The 25,152-nt window shown below is 36.7% G+C and overlaps 1 protein-coding gene and 1 pseudogene across 6 annotated transcripts in view; both read left to right on the top strand.

The window, feature by feature from the left end:
- Positions 1–25,152, top strand: part of ZNF148 (zinc finger protein 148) — a 143,964-nt gene that overhangs the window by 26,648 nt on the left and 92,164 nt on the right. For 3 of the 6 annotated variants that reach the window (XM_023215163.3, XM_023215187.3, XM_023215203.2), the window contains exon 2: positions 18,390–18,470. The gene's annotated coding sequence lies outside the window, so the exon portion shown is untranslated. Of the gene's footprint in view, positions 1–9,066; positions 9,184–18,389; positions 18,471–25,152 lie in introns of all 6 variants that reach the window. The other 3 variants (XM_023215179.2, XM_023215197.3, XM_023215172.3) reach the window with 2 other exon arrangements.
- Positions 3,987–5,958, top strand: LOC111544612 (annotated as a pseudogene).

Raw genomic sequence — 25,152 nt, 5'->3', positions numbered from 1 at the left:
TGGGCTTTCTGTTCTGTTCCATTGGTCTGTATGTCTTGTTTTTATGCCAGTACCATACCGTTTTAATATGTTTTGTAATCAGGAAGTGTGAGGCCTTTAACTTTGTTGTTCTTTTTCAAGATCGTTTTGGCTACATTCGGGGGCTTTTGTGGTTCTCTTTGGGTTTTAGGATTGTTTTTGTGTTCCTGTAAAAAATGCCAGTGAGATTTTCATTGAGATTGTATTGAATCTGTACATCACTGTGAGTAGTATGGACATTTTAACATTAAGTCTTCTAATCCGTGAACATGGGATATGTTTCCATTTATTTGTGTCTTTAAATTCTTTCATGAGTGTTTTGTAGTTTTTGGTGTGTACAAGTCTTTTGCCTCCTTAGGTTTATTTTTAAGTATTCTTTTTGATGCTATTGCTGTTGTATAGCTTTTTTTTTGTTTTTTGTTTTGTTTTTAATTGAGACAGGGTCTTGCTTTTTTGCCTGGGCTGAAGTGCAGTGGTTCTATCACAGCTCACTGCAGCCTTGACCTCTCAGGCCTGAGTGATCCTCCTGTCTTTGCCTTCTGAGTACCTGGGACTACAGGTATGCACCACCACACCAGACTTTTCTTCTGACAGTTTTATAGCTTTAACTGTTACTTATAGGTCTTTAATTCATTTAACTATTTTTTTTTTTTTCTTAGAGACAGGGTCTTGCTCTGTCACCCAGGCTGGAGTGCAGTGGCACGATCAAAGCTCACTGCAGCCTTGATCTCCCAGGCTCAAGCAATGCTCAAGCAATCCTCCAGCTGCAGCCTCCTGAGTAGCTGGGACTATGGCACGTGCCACCATGCCCAGCTAATTTTTGTTGTTTTTTTTTTTTTGTAGAAACAACATTTTTTTTTTGTAGAAAAATTTTTTTTTAAATTTATTTTATGTATGTATGTATGTATGTATGTATGTATGTATGTATGTATGTATTTTTTTGGAGAGATAGCCTTGCCCAGGCTGGTCTCAAGCTCCTGGGTGCAAATAATCCACCTGCGTTAGCTGGGATTACAGGCATGAGCCATTGAGCCAGGTCTTTAATCCATTTAGAGTTAATGTTTATATATGGAATGATGAAGGTATCCAATTTCATTCTTTTGCATGTAGATATTCTTTGGTTCTAGCACTGGTTTGTTGAAAAAACTTGTTTCTCTACTTAATTGTCTTGGTGTCAAAAAATTGGTTGACTTTGCCTGGTGCAGTGGGCACAATCCTGTAGCCTCAGCTGTTTGGGAGGCTGAGATAGGATCTTTGAGCCCAGGAGTTCGAGTCCAGCCTGGGCAACATAATGAGACCCCGCCTCTATAAAAAGAATGCATAAAATTAGGAGGCTGAGGCAGGAGAATCACTTGAACCTGGAGAGTGGAGTTTGCAGTGAACTGAGATCGTGCCACTGCACTTCAGCCTGGGCGACAGCAGGATCCTGTCTCAGAAAAAAAAAAAAAAAAAAAGAATACATAAAATTTAACACAAAAGATTGACCATAAATGTAGTTATTTATGTCTGGACTCTAAATTCATATTCCTTGATCTATGTGTTTATCTTCATGCCAGTACCACAGTGTCTTGATTACTGTAGCTTTGTTAGTTTTAAAATCAGAATGTATGAATCCTCTAACTTTGTTCTTTTCTTTCAAGATTGTTTTGGATTTTCTTGGTCCTTTGCAATTCCATATGAATTTTAGCATTAGTTTGTCCATTTCTGCAAAAAAAGGTTCTGGGGTTTTGATAGGAGTTGCACTGAATCAGTAGGTGATTTGGTGAAGTATTTTCATCTTAACAATATGAAATGTTTCAGTCTATGAACATTAGATGTTTGTTTAGGTCTTTGTTAATTTCTTTCAGGGATGTTTTGTAGTTTTCAGTGTACATGTCTTATACCTGTTTTGTTAATTTGTTACCAAGCACTTTTTCTTTTGCTGCTATTATAAGTGTTTATTATTTTCTTAATTTTATTTTTGAATTTTTCATTGCTAGTGTATAGAAATATAGTTGATTTTTGTAAATTTTGAATCCTTGGTGAACTTGTTTATTCTAGTAGCTTTAGTGGATTCCGTAGGGTTTTCTATATATATGATCATGTCATCTGGAAATAGAGACAGTTTTTTTTTTCCCCAATATTAATGTCATTTAATTCAATTTTTTGCTTAATTTACTGTATTGGTCCATTCTCACACTGCTATAAAGAAATACCCAAGACTGGGTAATTTATAAAGGAAATAGGTTTAATTGGCTGGGGAGGCCTCAAGAAACTTACAAATATGGCAGAAGACGAAGGGGAAATAAGGACCTTCTTCACGTGTTGGCAGGAGAGAAAAGTGCAAGTAGTGGAAATGCCAGATGCTTATGAAACCATCACCTCTTGTGAGAACTCATTCACTATCTTGAGAACAGCATGGGGGAACTGTCCCTATGATCCAGTCATCTCCCTCCCTTGACATGTGGGGATTACATGTCCCTCCCCTGACATGTGGGGATTACAATTCGAGATCAAATTTGGGTGGGGTACAGAACCAAATCAGATCATTTACCTTGCTAGAACCTCTACTATAGTGTTGAATAGAAGTAGTAGCAAGAGCAGACATCCTTGTCTTATTTCTGATCTTAGGGGGAAGCACTTATTATTTTAAATATGATATTAGCTTTGATTTTTCATAGATGGCCTTTATCAGGTTGAGGAAGTTCCCTTTCCTAGTTGGGTGTTTTTATTGTGTAAATGGTTTTGTATTTCATCATAATGTTTTTCTTCATCTAAGATGATTTGCTAAAAATAAAAGTTTTTGGCCTTTGTTCTATTGATGTGGTGTATTATATTGATTTTCAAATCTTAAGCCAACTTGCATTTCTGAGATTGGTCATGCATAATCCTTTCTATGTGTTGGTAGATTTGGTTTGTTAGTATTTTGTTGAGAATTTTTGCAGCTACATTTATAAGAGTTATAGGCTTGTCATTTTCTTTTCTTGTGATGTCTTTGTCTTGTGTTGGTAATAGTAATGCTGATCTCATAAAATGAATTGAAGAATATTCTTCCCAAGTTTTGGGAAGAGTGTATGAACAGTTGGTATTAATTCTTCATTAAATGTTTGGTAGAATTCACCAGTGAAGCCATCTGAGCCTGCAGGTTTCTTTCTTTCTTTGTTTTTGGCAGCATTTGAGGGAACTTTTAAATTAAGAAGTCAGTTTTATTTAATGGCTATGGGGTTATTTATATTCTCTATTTCATCTTGGTTGTGTTTTGCTAGTGTGGTTTTGAGAAGTTGGTGTCAAAGTTAAGAGCATAAAATTGTTTGTAGTATTCCCTTACATTCTTTTAAAATTGCTATAGGATCTGTACTGATGTTCTCTGTTTCATACTTGATGTTTTGTGTCTTCTCTTTGTCTTTTGTTGTTGTTAGTTTTGCTAGAGGCTTATTAATTTTTTGCTTAATTGATTTTCTTTATATTCCTCTTTTATTTCTTCTTTTAATAATTCCTTCCTTTGGCTTCATTTTGCTCTTTTTTAGTTTCTTTTGGTAATTCGGTTTCTGGTTTTAGATCTTTCCTCGTTTCTAATGTAAGCATTTAGTGCGTCCAGTTGTTGTTAGCTGCATCCCATGAATTTTGATGTGTATTTTGTTTTTATTTTCATTTATTTTTATGTATATTTAAAAATTTTGAGACTTCTGTTTTGATCCATGGACTTTTTAAAAGTGTGTTGTTTATTCCTCTATTTAGAGATTTTCCTGTTGTCTTTCTGTTACTGATTTCTAGTTTGAATAGATTATGGTTAGAAAATACACTGTTACCATTTCAGTTCTTTTAAGTTTTTTGAGGTTTGTTTTATGGCCTTGGTGAATGTTCCATAGGTGCTTGAAAAAAAGTGTATTCTGCTGTTATTGAGTGGAATATTCTCTACATATGTCAATAAGACCCTGTTGGTTGATTGTGCTATTAATGTAGCCACTCTGCTTTAAAAAATTTATTGTTATATCTCTCCATTCTTGTGCTTTTTGTTATGTTGCCGAATTTAAATTTCTTGCAAGCAACATATAATTGGGCCATTAAAAAAAAGTCTACTTAGGCTAGCTGAGAGGAGATCTGGAGCCCAGAGCATCCAGGCCACTGCCCTACCTCCCCTGTGTCCCATCGCCTGCCACCTGCATCCTCAGTCCTCTTCCAACAATCTGCTAAAGCATGTTGGATTACTATGAAGGTGTGCAGAGGCATACCTTACCCAAGGATATTAAAAAAACATAATGAAAACTGGCACTGAAGTGGCACCCAGATTACATTCCTGAGAATAAAGAAGAAACAGAAAATTAAAACAAGGGGCTGAGGCATGTGAGGTGCTGTAAGATGCTACAAGATGGTACATCTATGACAGATATGGCAAAGAAGGATTAAATGATGGTGGAGGAGGTGGAAGTCATTTTGACAGTCCCTTTGAGTTTGGCTTCACGTTCTGTAACCATTTAGATGATGTCTTCAGGGAATTTTTTTTTTGGTGGAAGGAACCCATTTTTATTTGACTTCTTTGAAGACCCTTTTGAGGACTTTTTTTTTGAAATAGGGTCCCTGAGGAAGCCAAGGGACAGAGTCATTTTTTTCCACATTCAGTGGATTTCCATCTTTTGGAAGTGGATTTTCTTCTTTTTTTTTTTTTTTTTTGAGACGGAGTCTCGCTCTGTCGCCCGGGCTGGAGTGCAGTGGCCGGATCTCAGCTCACTGCAAACTCCGCCTCCCGGGTTTACGCCATTCTCCTGCCTCAGCCTCCCGAGTAGCTGGAACTACAGGCGCCCGCCACCTCGCCCGGCTAGATTTTTTTTGTATTTTTTAGTAGAGACGGGGTTTCACCATGTTAGCCAGGATGGTCTCGATCTCCTGACCTCGTGATCCGCCCGTCTCGGCCTCCCAAAGTGCTGGGATTACAGGCTTGAGCCACCGCGCCCGGCGATTTTCTTCTTTTGATACAAGATTTGTTACATTCAGATCAGTAGGTCATGGGGGTTTCACTTCATTCTCTTCCATGTCATTTGGTGGTAGTGGGATGGGCACTTCCAAATTGATATAAGGTTCTACTAAAATGGCTAATGACAGAAAAATCACTACAAAGACAATTGTTGAGAATGGTCAAGAAGGAATAGAATTTGAGGAAGATGGCCAGTTAAAGTCCTTAACCATACACAGTTAGGAGCAGCTGCTGCAGTTGGGTAACTCAAGTAATTCAATGCATGCATTTAACAGAACTGTTAAACTATAATAAGCATCATTTGAGGATTAACTAAACTTTTTTTTTGAACATTTCAGATGAACCCAACTTTCAGTATAATTGTACCAAATCTAAATTTTGTATAAACAGCTCAACAGAGTCCCCATTTGTCATAGACTTTGGAGTTTATTGTTGGTGTGTCCGGAGTTGGTTCCTGCCGGTGGGTTTGTGGTCTCTCTAACTTCAAGAATGAAGCCACGGACCTTCACAGTCGGTGAATGTTAGAGCTCTTAAAGATGGCACAGACCCAAAGAGTGAGCAGTAGCACGGTTTATTGTGAAGAGCAAAAGGACAAAGCTTCCACAGTGTGGAAGGGGACCTGAGTGGGTTGCCGCTGCTGGCTGGGGTGGCCAGCTTTTATTCCCTTATTTGTCCCCTCCCATGTTCCGTTTCTGTGCTATCAGAATGCCCTTTTTTCAATCCTCCCTGCGATTGGCTGCTTTTAGGATTCTGCTGATTGGTGCGTTTTACAGAGTGCTGATTGGTGCATTTTACAATCCTCTTTGCTAGCTACAGAGTGCTGATTGGTGAGTTTTTACAGAGCGCTGATTGGTGCATCTTACAATCCTCTTGCTAGCTACAGTGCGCTGGTTGGTGCAGTTTACAATCCTTTTGTAAGACAGAAAAGTTCTCCAAGTCTCCACTTCCCAGGAAGTCCAGCTAGCTTCATCTCTCATTGGGACCACATAATAGGACCTTTTTTTTTTTGTCTTTAAAATTGCAAATCTCTATGTGTGCTTTGCGTTTTTATTAAATGTACTCCAAGGTGAGCCTTGACACTTTAGTCATAGGAAAAGATTGCATACTAAAAAAGACATGTAAAAGCATGGATCTGCTTTTCCATTGTGTTTAAAATGTGAGCCGTAGTGTTAGCCTCCTGTGAAGTTAACATTGCCAGGATGAATCTTCTACAGAAATAGTTACATTTCTGGTTTAATATAAATTAAGAATTTTTCTGGTAGTGCGTGAATGTTTGTTTCCTTGTCTTCTTGCAGATTACTAGAACCTTCATTTAGGATTCCATCTTGACTTACAATGTTGTTTTGAGTCTATCTCGGTTTTGTAGTGGCTGTTTTGGTTATTATATGCATACGTGACTTAGTCTGCTAGTATCAACATTTATATTTCAACAGAAGTGTGGAAACCTCACTTTTATTTTACCTTTCACCTTCTCCAATTTTAAATATGATTGTCTTGAGTATCAGATGATGTTACAACTTTTGTTTCAGTCATGAAATATGATTTATAAAACTAATGAAGGAAAAGTCTTGTTTATACCTATATTTCCATTCTTCTGTTGTTTCTTCTTTGATATTTTGACATTCCTTTTTTAAAAAGTCATTTTCTTTATGTTCAGCAAATTTCCTTCAGCCAATCTTTATGGATAGGTGTGCTAGAGACTTTTTTAAAAAACTTTTCTTTATTTGAGAATATACTTTTATTTCCTTATTATTTCTGAAGGGCAGTTTCACTGGATATAGAAGTCCCAGTTGGCAGTTGTCTTTTTTCCAATATTTGAAAAATACTGTGCCACTTTTATTTTTGGCCTCTGTGGTTTGAGATGAAAAATCTGGTGTCATTTGAATTGGTGTTCTCTTATGGGTAATGTGTTGTTTCTCTCTGGCTGCTTTCAAGGTTTTTTTTTTTTTGTCTTTAGTTTTTGAGTGTTTAATTATGATGTGTTAGCGTGAATTTCATTAGGCTTATCAACTCTTTGTATTTGCTTAGCTATTTGGATCTGCAAGTTAGTGTTCCCTAAATTTGAGTATGTTTCAGTCATCATTTCTTCAAGTAGTGTTTGAACCGCACTCTCTTTCTTTCGTCTTTATGGGATTTTGATTGTGTGAATGTTGGATCTTTTTTTACTGTCCTGTAGTTCCCTAAAGCTACTACTTTTTTCAGTTTGTTTTCTTCTCTTGTTCAGATTGGGTGAATTCTAATTTTCTGTCCTCAAGTTCGACGATTCTCTTCCTCGTCATTTCCATTTTTTTCCCCCCTGAAACAGGGTGTGGCTCTTTCACTCAGGCTGGAGTTAGTGGCACAATCTTGGCTCACTGCAACCTCCACCTCCCAGGCTCAAGTCATCCCCCTACCTTAGCGTCCTGAGTAGCTGGGACTACAGGTGTAAAGCCACCATGTCTGGCTGATTTTTATATTTTTTGTAGAGATGGTGTTTCGCCATGTTGCCCAGGCTGGTCTTGAACTCCTGAGCTCAGGTGATCCACCCGCCTTGGCGTTCCAAAGTGCTGGGATTACAGGCATGAGCCACCATGCCCAGCCCATCTCTATGTTTTTATTGAGCTCACCTTAAAAATTTATTGTAATGTTAGTTACTTTTTTCTTCTTTTTAGTTTTTATTTGCTTATTTATTTTATTTAATTTTTTTTCTAGGTAGGAGTGCAGTGGTGTGATCACAGCTCACTCTCGCTCTGACCTCCCAGGCTCAAGTAATCTTCATACCTTAGCCTGGCAAGTAGCTGGGACTACAGGTGTATGCCACCATGCCCAGTTAATTTGTAAAAATTTTTTTGTAGAGATGGGGTCTCACTGTGTTGCCCACGCTGGTCTTACAACTTCTATTTCTTTGCTGAGATTTTCCATTTTTTCACTTGTTTCTGGGTAATGTATAATTGTGGAAACATTTTTATTATGGCTGGTTGTGTTTTTTTCACTTGTTGTGGTAGAATTTGTTTTTTTTTTTTTTTTTTGAGACGGAGTCTCGGTCTGTCACCCAGGCTGGAGTGCAATGGCGTGATCTCTGCTCACTGCAAGCTCCGCCTCCCAGGTTTACGCCATTCTCCTGCCTCAGCCTCCCAAGTAGCTGGGACTACAGGCGCCCGCCACCTCGCCCGGCTAGTTTTTTGTATTTTTTAGTAGAGACGGTGTTTCACCGTGTTAGCCAGGATGGTCTCGATCTCCTGACCTAGTGATCCACCTGTCTCAGCCTCCCAAAGTGCTGGGATTCCAGGCTTGAGCCACCACGCCTGGCCTAGAATTTGTTAATATATTGTTGAAACTTTTGCTTAAAAATTCTTGACAAATTCCAACATCTGATTTACCACTATTTTGGCTTTGGTTGATTTTCTTTTCTCGTTTATGGTGTGATTTTCTTAGGTGTTTTTTTGTTACATCATGGACATTTTATCTGTTGTCTTAGGAGGCTCTGGGCCCTATTTACATTTTTATTTAGGAGTGGTTCCAGTGGCAGTTTAATTTTTAGAGACAGTCTACTTGGTTTGTTTGATCCTACTGGAGCACCCACTGGAAGGGGTTTCTCCATGCTGGGTTTCTGATTGTCTACAGATGGGAGAGGATTATGGTGGGACCCGCCTACTGGTCTCTTCTTTTCTCCCCTGTCCTGGTAACTTCCGGCAAGTGAAGAGGTTCTTGGCCCAACCTGAGCTACTTGCTACGGCTGGGTCCCTGAATTTCTCCTACTTGCCTCTCTATCTCTAGGTGGAAAACAGAGTCTCAGGCCAAGTAAGGAAGAAGAGTGCTTCCTGTGGTCTTTATTGTCATTTGGGCTTCCAGTTGATCTCCTTCTCTTGATGTTTTCAGGACAACATCAGAGAGTTGTTGCTATTTGTTTTGGGGGAGGAATCTGACTATCTGAGCTACTTTCTTTTGCTAGATGGTGGTTGGGAAATGTCAGGTCTGGGTTGTCTTCTTCTGTTGGGTGTGAGGACATGAAACACTCTGCTGCTCTTTTGTTTCTCCATTCCTTGGGTCCCAAATTGGTTTACTGCCTTTTTACCACCTTTGGATTTTCCTTTGCTTGTTATTTCAATGGTTTACAGTTTTGCTTCGTGAGTAGCGGCAGTAGGAGAACAGATCTAGGCCATTTTATCTGAACTGGAAGTTGAAGTCCCTGCATCATCTCAATCCAGCGAGTTATTTCAGCATTGAAAATAATGGTATGTAATTATGTGTTTTGTGAACTTAAAATTTATTTTTGATTTTTAATTGTTGTGGGTACATAGTAGGTTATATATTTATGGGGTACATGGGATATTTTGATACAGGCATAATAATCACATCATGGAAAATGGGGTATCCATCTCAAGCATTTATCCTTTGTATTACAAACAATCCAATTATATTATTTTGGTTGTTTTAAAATGTACAGCCTTGTTTACTTTTAAGCATTATGTAAAATGCATGCTTCACTTATAAACCACACTAAAGTTTTCGTGAGGTCAGTCATATCCTGCTCAAGAGGTTGCTAGGGAATAGATGCATACTATTTTCCTATGCATCTATACATAAACAGAATTTTGTTATTTAGTTAATTAAAGTGAGTTTTTGAATTCTGAGCATTTTCTTCAAAGATGTGTTTAATAGATTGTATTTAAGATATTTCAACTGTTCCCATAATACGTTACTGCATTTTAGTACTCTTAAACATTTTTCAGAAAAAGACTGAAAATCTTGTATTATGCAACTGATTTATTCTAAGATTGGAAAAGGTAAGATAAATTGTCGTGCTGTTACATTGCCTAGTTTTCTAATGGAGAATAAATTGGCCCAAAATAAGAAAATGTTCACCGTACATTAATAGAAGCTAGTGTTTTTGGCTGGGGACGGTGGCTCACACCTGTAATCTCAGCAACTTGGGAAGCTGAGGTGGAAGGATCCCTTGAGGTCAGGAGTTTGAGATCAGTCTGGGGAAATGTAGTGAGACCCCATCACTAAGAACAACAACAACAACTACAGAATCACTGGGCTCCTTTGCAGCTACTTCTTAGTATTCTCTAATTGATTCTTATGACAAATCTCAGTTTTCCTAATCAGATTAAAAATTATTCCCTTAGCTCAGGGACTATATGACTTTTTTTATGTTTAGGCACACCTCTACATTGTGTTCAGTGCCTAGTGTAATTCTGGGCATGTATTCTAGACAGAGTAGATCAGATTGGTTTTGGCATTGAATAAGGTGAAAAATATCAAAAGGTGTACTGGAAATGGAGTATGGCTTTTTGTGGCCCACTTACAAGTTTTTAAATGACCATATTTAATTATGTTTATATTAAAACTAGTAATTCCATTCCTTCTTGTTATTTTTGACTTGTGATAGTATTTTTGGTGGTGGTGTTGTTTTTTTGAGACAGAGTCTCACTCTGTCGCACAGTCGAGTGCAGTGGCACAATGTTGGCTCACTGCAACCTTTGCCTCCCAGGCTGAAGTGATTCTCATGCCTCAGCCTCCCAAGTAGCTGGGATTACAGGTGTGTACCAGCATGCCCGGCTAATTACTTGTAATAGTATTTTAACATGTTTTTGATCACAAAGAATTGACACTTTAAAAATCAAAGTTAAATGAAGTGTTAAACTTTAATTTTTAAATGGGCATTTCTATATTCTTTTCTAGTGTTCCCTTCATTATTACAATAACTTCATGTAATAAAAATGATGAGTTTTCTCTGATTATACACATATGTATCTATCATTGTAAATAGCATCTTCATGTCAAAATTTATGTCTATTAGTGTTACACTGAACTTTAAAGATGTTGACTTTTTTTTCTGATTCCTAGAAGATTGCTAAGAGTGATGTTAAATATATCTTAATTTGAAAATGACCTTACCTGTGGTGTTATGTTAGAGTAGACATTTATTAGGAGGTGGAGGATCTGGTCGATGGCTTTTGTTTTTGATTTGGAGAGAGTCTCACTCTGTTACTCAGGCTGGAGTGCAGTGGTGCAGTCCTAGCTCACTGCAGCCTCAAATTCCTTGACTCAAGTAATCCTCCCATCTCAGCCTTCCTAGTGTCTGGGTGGCATGCACCAGCTTGCCTGGCTAATTAAAAAAATTTTTTTTTTTGTAGAGATGGGGTCTCACTATGTTGCCCAGGCTGGTCTCAAACTCCTGGGCTCAAGTGATCCTCCCACCTTGGCCTCCCAAAGTGTTGGGATTATAGGCATGAATTGCTGTGCCCGGCCTTAGTTGAAGTCTTTGTCTTGCCACTAAGATGGTGTATAATCTTCGTTACTTAACCTCTTGAACCTGTTTCATCATCTAAAGAACTGAGACAAACAATAATACTTGCCCAGGTAGTTGTGTGTGAGTGTTTACGGGGTGGGGAATGAAATGTCACCTGTGAAAGCACTTTGTAAACTCTAAAGTACTTTATCAGAATATGGTTGTTTTGTCTTTGAGTAAGATTGTTTCAAAGTTTGCCTGGGTGATCTTGATCATCATAGTACAAAATGTATCAAGATTGTTTACAAAATGAATGTTTATTCAGTAAAAATTTAAGAATTAAACAGCTTTTCCTTAAGTTTTGTGGCTTACTAACCTTAAAAATTAATTTACGTTATCTGGGAAAGGATTACATAGTTGCTTGTCAGTGCAGCATCCTCTCTGTGATAGGGTTAGTTTTGGAATGTTTCTTCTGGAAGCAGGTGATTTAGATTTAAAAGTTCTATCTCTTTAGTGGTTTATAGTCTAAAGTTTATAAAATGCTTACTTTTGTAGCATTGTTTATAACAGTGCTTACTTTTGTAGCATTACTTTTTCTAACATGGATGGACAGTTGGTTTCTTCTTTGACGAATATTTATTGGTTAGTTGATTTGAAAAGATCAAGGGAAGGTGAAAATTTTCACTTGATGGCTTTATTTTCTCACTTTGCTAAGCCAACTTCTATGTATCTGAGTGCTCCTTTGTAGGATTTTCTTTCTCAGCTAAATGCAGTAACCACACCAATTGCAAAGTTTTAAAGATTGTGACATGATTTTTAAATTTTTTTGAAAGGTGATTTCTGGCCAGGCACGGTGGCTCATGCCGGTAATCCCAGAAGTTTGGGAGGCCAACGCAGGTGGATCATGAGGTCAGGAGATCGAGAACATCCTGGCCAACATGGTGAAGTCCCATCTCTACTAAAATACAAAAAATCAGCCGAGCTTGGTGGTGCGCGCCTGTAGTCCCAGCTATGCAGTAGGCTGAGGCAGGGGAATCGCTTGAACCTGGGAGGTGGATATTGCAGTGAGCTGAAATCATGCCACCACACTCCAGCCTGGTGACAGAGCAAGACTACATCTCAAAAAAAAAAAAAAAAAAAAAGTGGTTTCTGGGGTGGTTGGTTTGAATTTACTGGGCTGCCGTCCCTCCTTGGGATAGATATGGTTATGAATAATATACTATTAGGCCATTCAGATATCATTTAGTTCAAAATATATAAAGTGTAACTCCTTAGGGGGAATCTTAATAACTTTAAATTTCAAAGCAGTTATTACAAGTTTAAAGAACACGTTCATCTGTTCTTTGCATTGTCACTCTATAGAGATTGAAAACAAATTCGTAGAAATCTCTTGCCTGGAACAAGTTTTTATTCTTTTTAAAACATCATTCAAAAAGCCTCATTAAGTCATAAAAGTAAGAACTAATTTAAAAATATAACTTGACTAATGTGTAAATGTATAATGTGTAAAATGTGCTCTAGTTAAAAGATGCTAAAGGACTGTAAGCATTTTTAGTTTCAGATTCTTATACCATGTGTGCTGTAATTTATCCTTTCATTGCTTTGGGCTTTTGATTTAAAGGGCAGTGGTAGCCTTTTTATTTGATAGAGCTCCTGGGAGTATAAACAGTTAAAATGTGTAAGCATTACACATTTCATTGAAACTTTAAAAATGATTTTCTAGAAAGATTACCTTAGTTAACCAAGAACTATGTTCTTTATCAATGAATGGCTTTTCAAAGGATGATCATACTTAGGAGTAACATTAAGGTTTTATTTATTGCCTTAGAAATTTATATTCTTGACAGAATTTTTGTGGGAGTTTCTTCTAACACATCTTTTATCTGGATCTTGCTACGTTAATTCATAAAACTTCATCTTTAGCAATTTTACTTTTCTAGGCAAAGATGACAGTTAAAACATAATTTGGTGGGCTAAAAGTATACTCTGCAAACAACATAAAGATATACTTTGAAAATATTGTATCAGTAGAAACTGTCTACATGAAATGTGAAATATTTGAAAACATGAAATGTGAAATATTTGAAAATACGAAAGAAGCTCTTCCTATCTGTTGCATTGTGCATGCAGTTTTTGTAGCTCTTCTGAAGGAGTACTTCTGAAATTTGTTACTAGCATTATTTTTAAACAAAGAATGGAAATTAAGTTAGATTGGACTAACCTATTTATGTTGCTAAGAATTACCATGGTGCATTGGATACAGTGTTTCATAAAGTTCATAGTAGACTTATCAGTATGTTGAAATTTCTTTTATTTTTAAGACAGTCAAGTCTTTTTCTGGAAATTCTAAGGGTAACGTAATGTTGCCAAACTCCGTTTAGGCTGGTTTTGAGACCAAGTTTCACCATTTTATTAGGTTAATGTGACCTTGGGTGACTTTTCTGCATGCCTTAGTTTTGTTATCTATGATTCCATAATTAGAAAGAGAGTGTTGTATGGTGGTTAAGCTTCTAGAGCCTGATTTTTCCTGGGAGGAAATTCCAGCTTTACTAATAATTTTAAAAATACTGCGTCTCTTATGTGTAAGGCACTGTTTTAGGCACTTGGGATATATCAGTGGATAAAACAGACAAAAATTTTTTCTCTTGTGTAGCTTATAGTTAGGGCAGAAAAAAAAAACATAAATAAGTCGGTTGTGTAATATGTTAGGAGGTGGGCAGTACTGTGCAAAATGTATAACAGGATAAAAGGGGGATTGAGTGTATATGGTGGGATGTTGTAATTTTAAATGGTGTGACTGGAAGAGGCCTCATTAACAAGACTTTAGCAAGACTTTGTAGTAGCTAAAGGATTTAGTTACAAAGATCTCTCGAGGAAGAGTGTTCCAGACAGAGGAACAGCCAGTGCAGTAGATTCTGCTGCATGCTGGAGATTCTAGGACAATAAGGAGGTCAGGTCACTGCTGCTTGAGTGGAGTGAACAAGGGGAGAGGATAGAAAATGAGGTCTGAAAGATGAGGGTGGGTAGTGGTGGAGGTGGTCATTGATGGGTGGGGGATAAGCACAGTAGTGCATGTAAGGCCTTGTAGACCCTTATAAGGAGATTGGTTCTGCCTCTTACTACTTTCATATTCTTTAGTAAATTATATAACGTTTTAGTTTTGTCATCTGTAAAATGTGAATAATAACAATACCAATCTCATAGGCTTGTTGTTTTGATTGAGTTGATACCTGTAGTGTCCTAGGAACACTACTGAGCAGAGTCCAAAGCATATATTCATTACTTATATATTGCATATATTCTTACATGTGGAATCAACATTAAGAGATCACCTTCTTCCTTTTCTTTTGAAAAGGTAGCAAAGGAAGAGTTAATTGCTCACTGCTTTGACTTTTCCATGATAAATTGCTTATGTTTCAATTGTATCACATTATTATCACAAACATTTACTCTGTATGTGCTTATCATCCTTGCTAAATTATGAATGCCTTTGGACAGAGACCAGGGTATTTTATTATGTCTTAGGAATCTTAAAGTGTTGTAAATATATATCATGTGATAAAAAATGTTGACTAAATTAATGACAAAAATGTTGGCTTAATTAATACATTGGACCACCTGCTAGTAAGTATATTGGAACATTGCCAGTCTATCAAAGCTAAATAGTGGAAGGGTGGTAGCTAACGGTCTCTGCGAAATATTTATGTATTTTATTTCTGTGCCGTAATTATTCAAATTGGCATTAGTAGAAAATTTCCTTAAATATTATATAGGTATACAAGTTTGTACCATGTAAAATGAAAAGTCTTTATGTATACTATTGTATATCTATTAACATTTGCTGTCCTTGGTTGATAGGAAGCAACTGCTATCTTGATTGATAGCATAGATACAATAAAACTCCTACTTTAAAATACAATAGTTCCCTACTTACAATGGTTTGATTTAGGATTTTTTGACTTCATGATGATGCAAAAGGCATAGGCATTTAGTTATAGGCATAAACTTGTTACTTATTGGGACATAACCTCATCATAAGTCAAGGAACATCTGTATATTTTTAGTCTTAATCTGTTTATATCTGCCCAAGTGTTTATAATCAAAGATTATTTAGCCAGCAAAATGTTAAAAGAATTGCTAAGCAGGAATATTCACTGACTGCTGAAGTGGGGTAGTAGGGCAAGCAAAGAGGAAGATCTGAACTGACTTGGGTGGTTGTCCAAGTAATTTTATATCTGCGTTTTTGTATTTGCATGGTTTCGGTTTCTAGCTTAGTAGGTTCTCTTCTCCCCATTCTTTGTTTTTTTTTTTTTTTTTTTTTGAGGCGGAGTCTTGCTCTGTCGCCCGGACTGGAGTGCAGTGGCCGGATCTCAGCTCACTGCAAGCTCCGCCTCCCGGGTTTACGCCATTCTCCTGCCTCAGCCTCCCGAGTAGCTGAGACTACAGGCGCCCGCCACCTCGCCCAGCTAGTTTTTGTATTTTTAGTAGAGATGGGGTTTCACCGTGTTAGCCAGGATGGTCTCGATCTCCTGACCTCGTGATCCGCCCGTCTCGGCCTCCCAAAGTGCTGGGATTACAGGCTTGAGCCACCGCGCCCGGCCACTTCTCCCCATTCTTGGTTGAGAGGAGTGGAAGAGGAGAAAGGGGGATAGAAGCTTGAAGATATGAAATTAGTAGATGATGCTAAATGAATTAGGGTTCCAGAGACAGACTATGTGACAGGTGACTTGGGGGTAATTGTGGGTTTACATGGTAGAGGAATGGTTGTGTGGGAAAGACATTCCAGAATTTCTGTTTATAAATTTATACTTTGAGGTTATATTATTTTGTGTGTATGCATGTTTCCTTTTCCTTCTTGCTTCACTATTTTATTTTTGTTTTCTTTTTACATATCTAAGTTATATTCTTTGATGTATGACAGCAGTAATTTAGTGCTTTCAATAAAATGTGATGCAAGAAGGTGAGTGTGCTTTTTGTGAAAATGTGTTCGACTGAATATTAAGATTTCAAAAATATTTGTCCAGTCTGTAGATGTTACTAGCTCATGATGAGTTGTGTAATAATATCCTGATTGTGGAGTAGATACATCACATCAACTTTTAAAAAGACTCATAATGTTAAAATGCATAATGTGAAGACATTTTTTCCCCGTATATAGGCTTTGCAGTGTCCTTTTCTATTCAATTTTATTCTTGTAATTAGCAATTCTAAAAGTTGGATATAGTAATGTATATAGCAGTATATGTACAGAATATATAATATTCTAATAGAATACTGAACAGCGGCAGTGTAATGCAGAAACAGTTGTTAAAAGAAGAACTTTAGCCGGGCGCGGTGGCTCAAGCCTGTAATCCCAGCACTTTGGGAGGCCGAGACGGGTGGATCACGAGGTAAGGAGTTCGAGACCATCCTGGCTAACACGGTGAAACCCCGTCTCTACTAAAAATACAAAAAACTAGCCGGGCGAGGTGGCGGGCGCCTGTAGTCCCAGCAACTCAGGAGGCTGAGGCAGGAGAATGGCGTGAACCCGGGAGGCGGAGCTTGCAGTGAGCTGAGATCCGGCCACTGCACTCTAGCCTGGGCGACAGAGCGAGACTCTGTCTCAAAAAAAAAAAAAAAAAGAAGAACTTTAGACAAATTTAGCAGAGCATATCTGTGCAAAGAACTATTCATAAATCAGGCAGCACTCTGAACCAGAAGAGGTTTGGAGACCTCCACCCAGCAACATAGGCAGGCAGTATTTATACACAGAAAAAGCAAGTGACAAGCAGAAATAGCTTGATTGGTTACCTCTTGGCATTTGCCTTATGTGGACATAGTCTTATCAGGTGACAGTCTGTAATTGGCTGAGGCTTGGCTACTGTGATTTGCTGAGACTCAGCTACTTGTTACAAAAATATACTCTTAAATTAGGTAGCAGTTTGTTTACATAGTAAGTTAGGTTTTGGCTACCCAGAGAGGCAGCTTTAGACCTAATTTAACATAATTTTGCTTTACTTTACCCATTTTTAATAGTGTCTAACTTAGTAGTATAGTTTTATAGCTTTTATTATCTTTTTGGTACTCTTGCTATAGAAGTATGTACTTAAAATAACTTTGCATAATTGAGAGGAATGACATATATATGCTTTTGAATGCTTGGCTACAAAACATTGAGGCAGGCAATTAGGAGCTTAGTAGAAATAAAGTATTTTAAAGTAGATTATTTTGCTTGTAACTAGCTCAATAACAAAGCTACTGACTAAGTACTGGAAAATGCTAAATTATCAGAAAGACTGTACTGTTTGTAGTTTCTTGATAAAGCATATGTAAATACAACCTTGAGTTGATATACTTGGTTATTTTCTAGAGATTATCAATTTCTAGAAAATACCCTGCTTTTACATTTATGGCTTTTATTGATGTGCAAAGTATTTATGGATCCCTAAACTTGTATTAGGACTGTTACATAAAATGCTTTACCTATTGTTTCTGAATAAAATTATATTTGGCTTGTTCCTTATTTCTGATAATTCAACTTTCAGTCTTCATTACTTTCATTTAATATACCTGGGAAAAATCCCAATTACATGAATAAAGTGATCTGTGGTTGGTATCAATGCAATAATACCAATGTGGAATGTTAATTTTCTGTGTTAGTCTCTGCTAAAAGGTCGATTATAGCATGATGTTTAAAAAATATTGATGGACCATTTTAGCGTTGTTAAATACCTTTTGCTTTGAACTTTTAAGATTCTTATGTTTGTATTTTCAAAAACTGCATCCTTAATATATTTAGATTTTTTCAGCTGAGGGAAATGTTACTGTAAGAGTTTATCAAGAAAATAGTGCTATTTGAGTGTTGGAGAGTATCAGAATATGATTTTAATGAAACACATTTGTGCTTTCCTTCCTATTTTAGGATATTTAAGATGATTGTCAAGGTTATTGTCCTGACTTCAAAGAAATCTTAATCCTTCACTGGAAGTTAAGTTTGAAAAAGTCCAATTTGTATCTGAGTCATTGTTGTAATATCATTTAGCATTGATGGGTCATTGCACTCAGACTAAGTGTTAGTTGTTACTAATTTTATTTAACAGTATGTACCGTGGAAAGAATTTTGTTAGACTTAGGACACTTAAATGTAACAATTTTACCTGACTTTAAGACTATGTTTAATTCTGATTCTTTTGGGGGATAACCTGTATTTGTGTACTTTTGTAGGATAGAGGGAGGAATCAGCAGCTTGAAAATTTAAGCACGTGATCTGGCGGGATGGGCATTTGCCTGACATATTTAATGGAGGTAATTCAGCATTGTTTGACTCAATCTTTAATTTTTACCTGTGATAGATGCTCATGTTACTACACATACTTACAATAACTGTTGGGTATAAGTGTGCATTTATGGCCAATCCCTTTTCTTTTTATATTCATGTAAATAACATGATATCACTATTATAAATATTATAAATAATATGTAGATATGGGCATATGTACATAGAAAATAACATTGTTAATTTTATAAGATGAAGTCCATTATCTTCTCTTAAGATTACTTGCATATCTTCTTTTAGGCCTCATTTCCTTTATGATCCTCTCCTTTCTTGTTGGCCTATGTTGGTGCATATATTAAACCTATGCTTTTATCTTTCATACAACATGAAAGAAAATATCTAACAGTTTTCAAGGAGTTTACATATCTGTCGGTGGCACATACTCATGTCAATTTTGAATGATCATAAAAATTATTCTATTTGTTGTATTTTTAAGTTTTTAAATTTTTTTATAGAGACAGGGTCTCGACTATGTTGCCCAGGCTGGTCCTGAACCCCTGAACTCAAGTAGTCCTCTTGCCTCAGCATCCCAAAGTGCTAGGCTTACAGGTGTGAGTCACTGTACCCGGCCTGATCATAAAAATTCTGAAGTTTCTCTGTGCATTTTGAAATTTGTTTTTTGAGAATTTTTTTTTTTTTTTTTTTTGAGATAGGGTTTTGCCCTGTTGCCCAGGCTGGAGTACAGTGGTGTGATCTTCGCTCACTGCAACCTCTGTCTGTGGGGCTCAAGTGATCCACCCACCTCAGGCCTCCCAAGTAACTGGGACCACAGGCACAGGCCACCCTACCTGGCTAACTTTTGTGTTTTTTTTTTTTGTTGTTGAGATAGCGTTTTGCCATGTTGCCCAGGCGGATCTTGAACTTTTGAGCTCAAGTCAAGCAATCCATCCGCCTTGGCCTCCCAAAGTGCTGGGATTATAGACCTGAGCCACTGTGCTCAGCCTGAGAATTCTTTTTCACCTTGTAGATTGAAATTATTTGGAGTTTCAGTGGCCATATTTTAGGATTTTTCTAGTTTTTCCTCATCTTCTGATAATTGTTATGTTCAAAATTTTTCACTTCTTTACTCATGTTTATTACAATAGGTGTATACACTTAGGCAGTAGAGAATGTTATAACATCGAGAAAAGGCTTTCCAACCCCTCCCTATTCAGTATAATCATTGTATATCCTTGCAGACAATTTCTATACATATACAAGCATTTATGTGTGTGCTTATATTTACACATTTTTTTACACAAATGGGATCACACCATATTATTCAGTAATATTAAAAAAATAAACTTCCACATTTTTGCAAATCATTCCTTCTCATTTTATGCTGCATAGTATTCTAATATTTGGACATATCATGATTTTTCTAACTAGTCATCTACTTACGGATATTTAGCCTCTTTTTTTTGCTATTGTAAATGATGATGCAGTGAATATTCTTGGGTACACCTTTGCACATATTTAAAAATGTATCTGGCTAGGTGTGGTGGCTTATGCCTGTAATCCCAGCACTTTGGGAGGCCAAGGCAGGTGGATCACTTGAGGTCAGGAGTTCGAGACTAGCTTGGCCAACGTGGTGAAACCCCAGCTCTACTAAAAATACAAAAATTAGCCAGACATGGTGGTGGGTGCCTATTATCCCAGCTACTCGGGAGACTGAGGTGGAAGAATTGCTTAAACCCAGGAGGCGGAGGTTGCGGTGAGCCAAGATGCCACCACTGCATTCCAGCCTGGGCAACAGAGCAAGACTCTGTCTTAAATTTTAAAAAAAATTATATATATATATATCTGTAGTATAAATTCCGAAGGGAAAAATTATTGGACTGAAGATTATGTACATTTAACAATTTGGTGGATAAATTGCCTAACTCTAAAAAGAAGGCCAAATATCACTAGTCTGTGAGAGAGGGGATCTCTGTATCTCTTTGACAACACTAGCTAGTGTTAAACTTTTTAATATTTGTCAGTTTTTTGTTGATTAGCTTTGCTTTTCTTACGAATGAGTTTGAAGATTTTCCCCCTTATTATTGGCCATAATGTATGTTTTCAGTTACTGATTTGGTCATGTGCTTTGCCCTTTTATGGAGCTCTTTTATGTTTTTGTATATTAAGGAAAGGAGCCTCTTGTCATTTTTTTTTAAAGTTTTCCAGTTGACAATTGTATACACTTATGAGGGTGTAATGTTTTTTATTTTTACTTGACACATATATAGTGTATATTTATGGTAACATACATGGTGTATATTTAAATTTTATACACTATTAAAAATAGTGTATGTTCACAATAAACACTTTTTCTGTATTTTGTTACATGCTTACATTGTGTAATGATCAGATCTGGCTAATTAGAGTATTTTCATCACTTTAAATATTTACCATTTCTTTGTGAGCCTCTTGTCATTTATTAGACAGATTACTTTTGCTCAAGTTTTGCTCATCTTTTGATTTTATTATTTTGCCCAACAGAAGTTTTCATTTTTTATTGTTGAATGTACTAATCTCATCTTCCATGACTGAGGTGGGCAGTGGAGAACAGTTCTGTGTTAGATTTAAAAGGTCTTTATCATTGATTATAGGGCTCACTTTTCCCTTCAGGTTATAGCATCTCTGAATAACATGAATCTCTAACTTATCATACTTTGACTTTTGTTTCTTTTTCTTCTTTTTCTTAAATTAGTTTGGCCAGGTGTCTTTAGGAAGAAAATGAATATACATAAATAATTATTTTTATTTTTATTTTTTTGAGACGGAGTCTCTCTCTATCGCCCATGCTGGAGTGCAGTGGCCGGTTCTCAGCTCACTGCAAGCTCCGCCTCCCGGGTTTACGCCATTCTCCTGCCTCAGCCTCCCGAGTAGCTGAGACTACAGGCGCCCACCACCTCGCCCGGCTAGTTTTTTGTATTTTTTTAGTAGAGACTGGGTTTCACTGTGTTAGCCAGGATGGTCTCGATCTCCTGACCTCGTGATCCGCCCGTCTCGGCCTCCCAAAGTGCTGGGATTACAGGCTTGAGCCACGGCGCCCGGCCTATAATTATCTTTTAAAATATAAATAATAGGTATTGGGACTTATGACGGAAGAAGAGGTATACATTCATAATGACAACTACAAAGTTAAAATGCCTGGGAGCGTATTACTTAAAAAAAATTTGAAACTCTATGGAAGAATAAGAAAGAGTATTTGAATCAGTTCACATGTTTTGATAAGATATATATGAAACTCTTCAAATATATATTTAAAGCTGTATATTTTAAGTATTGCTTTAGCTGCATCCTGTAAATTTTGATATTTGTTTTCATTTTCATTCAGTTAAAAATATTTTCTAATTTCCCTTTACATTTTGTCTTTGTTATTTAGAAGTTTGAAGTTTAATTTCCAAATGTTCGTGGATTTCCCAGTTTTTTAGTTGATATCAAATTCAATTCTGGTATGGTTAGAGAACATATAAATGTATTTGTTTATAAGACAGGGTCTTGCTGTGTTGCCCAGGCTGGTCTTGAACTCCGGGGCTTAAGCAGTCTGTTCACCTCAGGCTCCCGAAGTGTTGGGATTACAGGCGTGAGCCACCTTGTGCGGCTCAGACAACATATTTTTATGACTTCAATCCATTTAAATTTAGTGAGACTCATTTTATGGCCCAGCATGTGGCCTGTCCTAGAGAATGTTTTAAAACACTATGTATTCTAGTATTGTTTGGTAGTGTTTTCAATATATGCCACTTACGTATAGTTGGTTGATAGTGTGGTTCCGGTCTTCTCTGTCCTTTCTAGTTTTCTGTCTAATTATTATATCACTTATTTAGAGTGAGACATTGAGATCTCCAAATATAATTGTTGAATTTTAAATTTTTCCTTTCAATCATGTTAGTTACTGCTTCATTATTTTGGGACTCTTTTTAGATACATACACAATTGTTATATCTTCCTGATGTTTTGACTGTTTATTATTATGAAATGTCTTTCGTTGTCTCTATAGTTTTACAGTGTGTTTTATCTGATGTTAATATAGCCATTCTGTTTCTTATGGGTACTGCTTCTATAGTATATCCTTTTTTTCCCCATCCTTTTACTTTTGGTTTTGAATGTAGGATATGTCTTTTGTTGACAGCATATAGTTGGAATTTGTGTTTCTCTCCTTTCTGACAGTCGTTGCCTTTCCATTGGACTATTTAGACCATTCATATTTAATTAGGGATATAGTTGGATTTACATTTGCCATTTTGGTACCTGCTACACACACACACACACACACACAATATATATATATACATATTTATATACATATATAAAAAGATATCTATACATATGTAAAGCAAGTATATATAGTGTCATTTCACTGTGGTTTATATATGATATGGTCCTTTATATATATATATATCTACATAGATATAGATAGGTATCTCCTATGTTTTTGTTCCTTTGTTTCCTCTATTGCCTTTTGTGTTAAATACTTTTTAGTGTGCCATTTTAATTACTCCAGTGATTTTTTTTTTAACTGTGTATTTTTAAAGATATTTTCTTTGTGGTTGCTGTCAGGATTATGCATTTTAACAGGCTGCTTATTATCAGTAAGATAAAGAAACTTTCCTCCAATGTAGGTCCATTTTTATCTCTTCTTTATTGTACCACTATTATAATATACTTCTATATATATTATAAACCCAGTAGTACAGTCTTGTCATCATTGCTTTATACGTTCTTAGGTGTTTTAAAGGAAGGAAGAAATGAGAAAAATATGTTTATAGAGTCTTTTTTGAATTAACCCACATATTTGCCATTTCTGGTGCTCTTCAATTCTTTCTTTGTATTTAAGTCTGATGTCTTTTCCTTTCAGCTTGATGGGCTTCCTTTGGTGTTTGTTTAAGGCAGGTCTGCTAGCAAAAACAATTGTCTCAATTTTTGGTTATCTGGGAATAGTTTTTCATTTTTGAAGGATAGTTTTGCTGCCTTCTTGGTTGACAGCTGTATCTTTCAGCTCTTTGAATATGTGATTTCACTGTCTTGTTGTCTCTATTGTTTTTAACTGGAAGTTAGCCACTAATCTCTGCATATGCTGAATCATTATTCTCTTCCTACTTTCAAGATTTTTCTCCTTGTGTTTGCTTTCAACAAGTTTGACTACGTTGTGTCCAGTTGTAGGTTGCTTTATGTTTTCCTACTTGAAATTCATTGTGCTTCTTAGATCTGTAGATTTATTTTCCTTAGAAAAATTAAATTTGGGGCCAGGCATGGTGGCTCATACCTATAATCCCAGCACAGGTGGGGATTTGAGAGGCCAAGGTGATCACATCACCTGAGGTCAGGAGTTCAAGACCAGCTCGGCCAACATGGTGAAACCCTGTCTCTACAAAAATACAAAAATTAGCCAGGCATGATGGCGGGTTCCTGTAATCCCAGCTACTTGGGAGGCTGAGGCAGGAGAATCACTTGAACCTGGGAGGCACAGGTTGCAGTGAGCCATGATCACACGATTACATTCCAGACTGGGTGACTGAGCGAGACTCCATCTTAAAAAAAAGAAAGTAAATTTGTCACGTTTTGGCCAATATTTTATTAATTTTTTTTTCTGCCCTTCTTTCCTGGTACTCAAAATGTTGGTAAGCTGAATGTTGTTCCACATGCCTTTGAGGCTCTGTTCATTTTACTTCCATCTTTTTCCACTCTTGTTTTTCAGAGTAGATGGTTTCTATTGATGTATCTTAAAAGTCAGTGATTTTCTTTTGCCATAAATCTGTTGAGCCCTTCTGATGAATTTTTTATTTCTGTTACTGTGTTCTTAAACTTCAGGATTTCCATTTGGTTCTTTTACATAATTTCTGCATCTTTGTTGAGGATCTCTTATTTGTTGATTGTGGTTTTTCATAATTAAAAAACTTTAAAACATGAGTTACTTTTAACATATTTAACATATCTATAATATATATTTTACATAATATATTGTAACAACTCTGGATTGTGATGAGCCACTCCCCTTTTATTGTTACTGTTGTCATTTCACTATAGTTTATATATGATACAATCCTATTGAGAAAAAGAAATTTTATTTTGCACAAAAGTGTATCTGGAAAAAGAGATATGCGTGAATATCCAGGAAAATTCTGAAATGCAAAAGTACTGAGAGGTGAATAGCTCTATAAGAATTTGAAGCCATAAAAAAGGATGAGTTTGCGTCCTTTGTAGGGACATGGATGCAGCTGGAAACCATCATTCTTAGCAAACTATCACAAGAAGAGAAAACCAAACACCACATGTTCTCACTCATAGGTGGGAACTGAACAATGAGCTCACTTGGACTCGGGAAGGGGAACATCACACAATGGGGCCTATCATGGGGAGGGGGGAGGGATTGCATTGGGGAGTTATACCTGATATAAATGATGAATTGATGGGTGCTGACGAGTTGATGGGTGCAGCACACCAACATGGCACATGTATACATATGTAACAAACCTGCACGTTATGCACATGTACCCTAGAACTTAAAGTATAATAAAAAAAAATAAAATAAAATAAAAAAAAAAAAAGAATTTGAACAGGCCAGGCATGGTGGCTCAAGCCTGTAATCCCAGCACTTTGGGAGGCCGAGACGGGCAGATCATGAGGTCAGGAGTTTGAGACCATCCTGGCTAACACGGTGAAACCTCGTCTCTACTAAAAAAA

This window comes from Piliocolobus tephrosceles, chromosome 2 (genome assembly GCF_002776525.5).
Source record: "Piliocolobus tephrosceles isolate RC106 chromosome 2, ASM277652v3, whole genome shotgun sequence".
Lineage (NCBI taxonomy): Eukaryota > Metazoa > Chordata > Mammalia > Primates > Cercopithecidae > Piliocolobus > Piliocolobus tephrosceles.
Note: the sequence above shows the minus strand (reverse complement) of the source record. Positions and strands in the feature narration are given on the sequence as shown.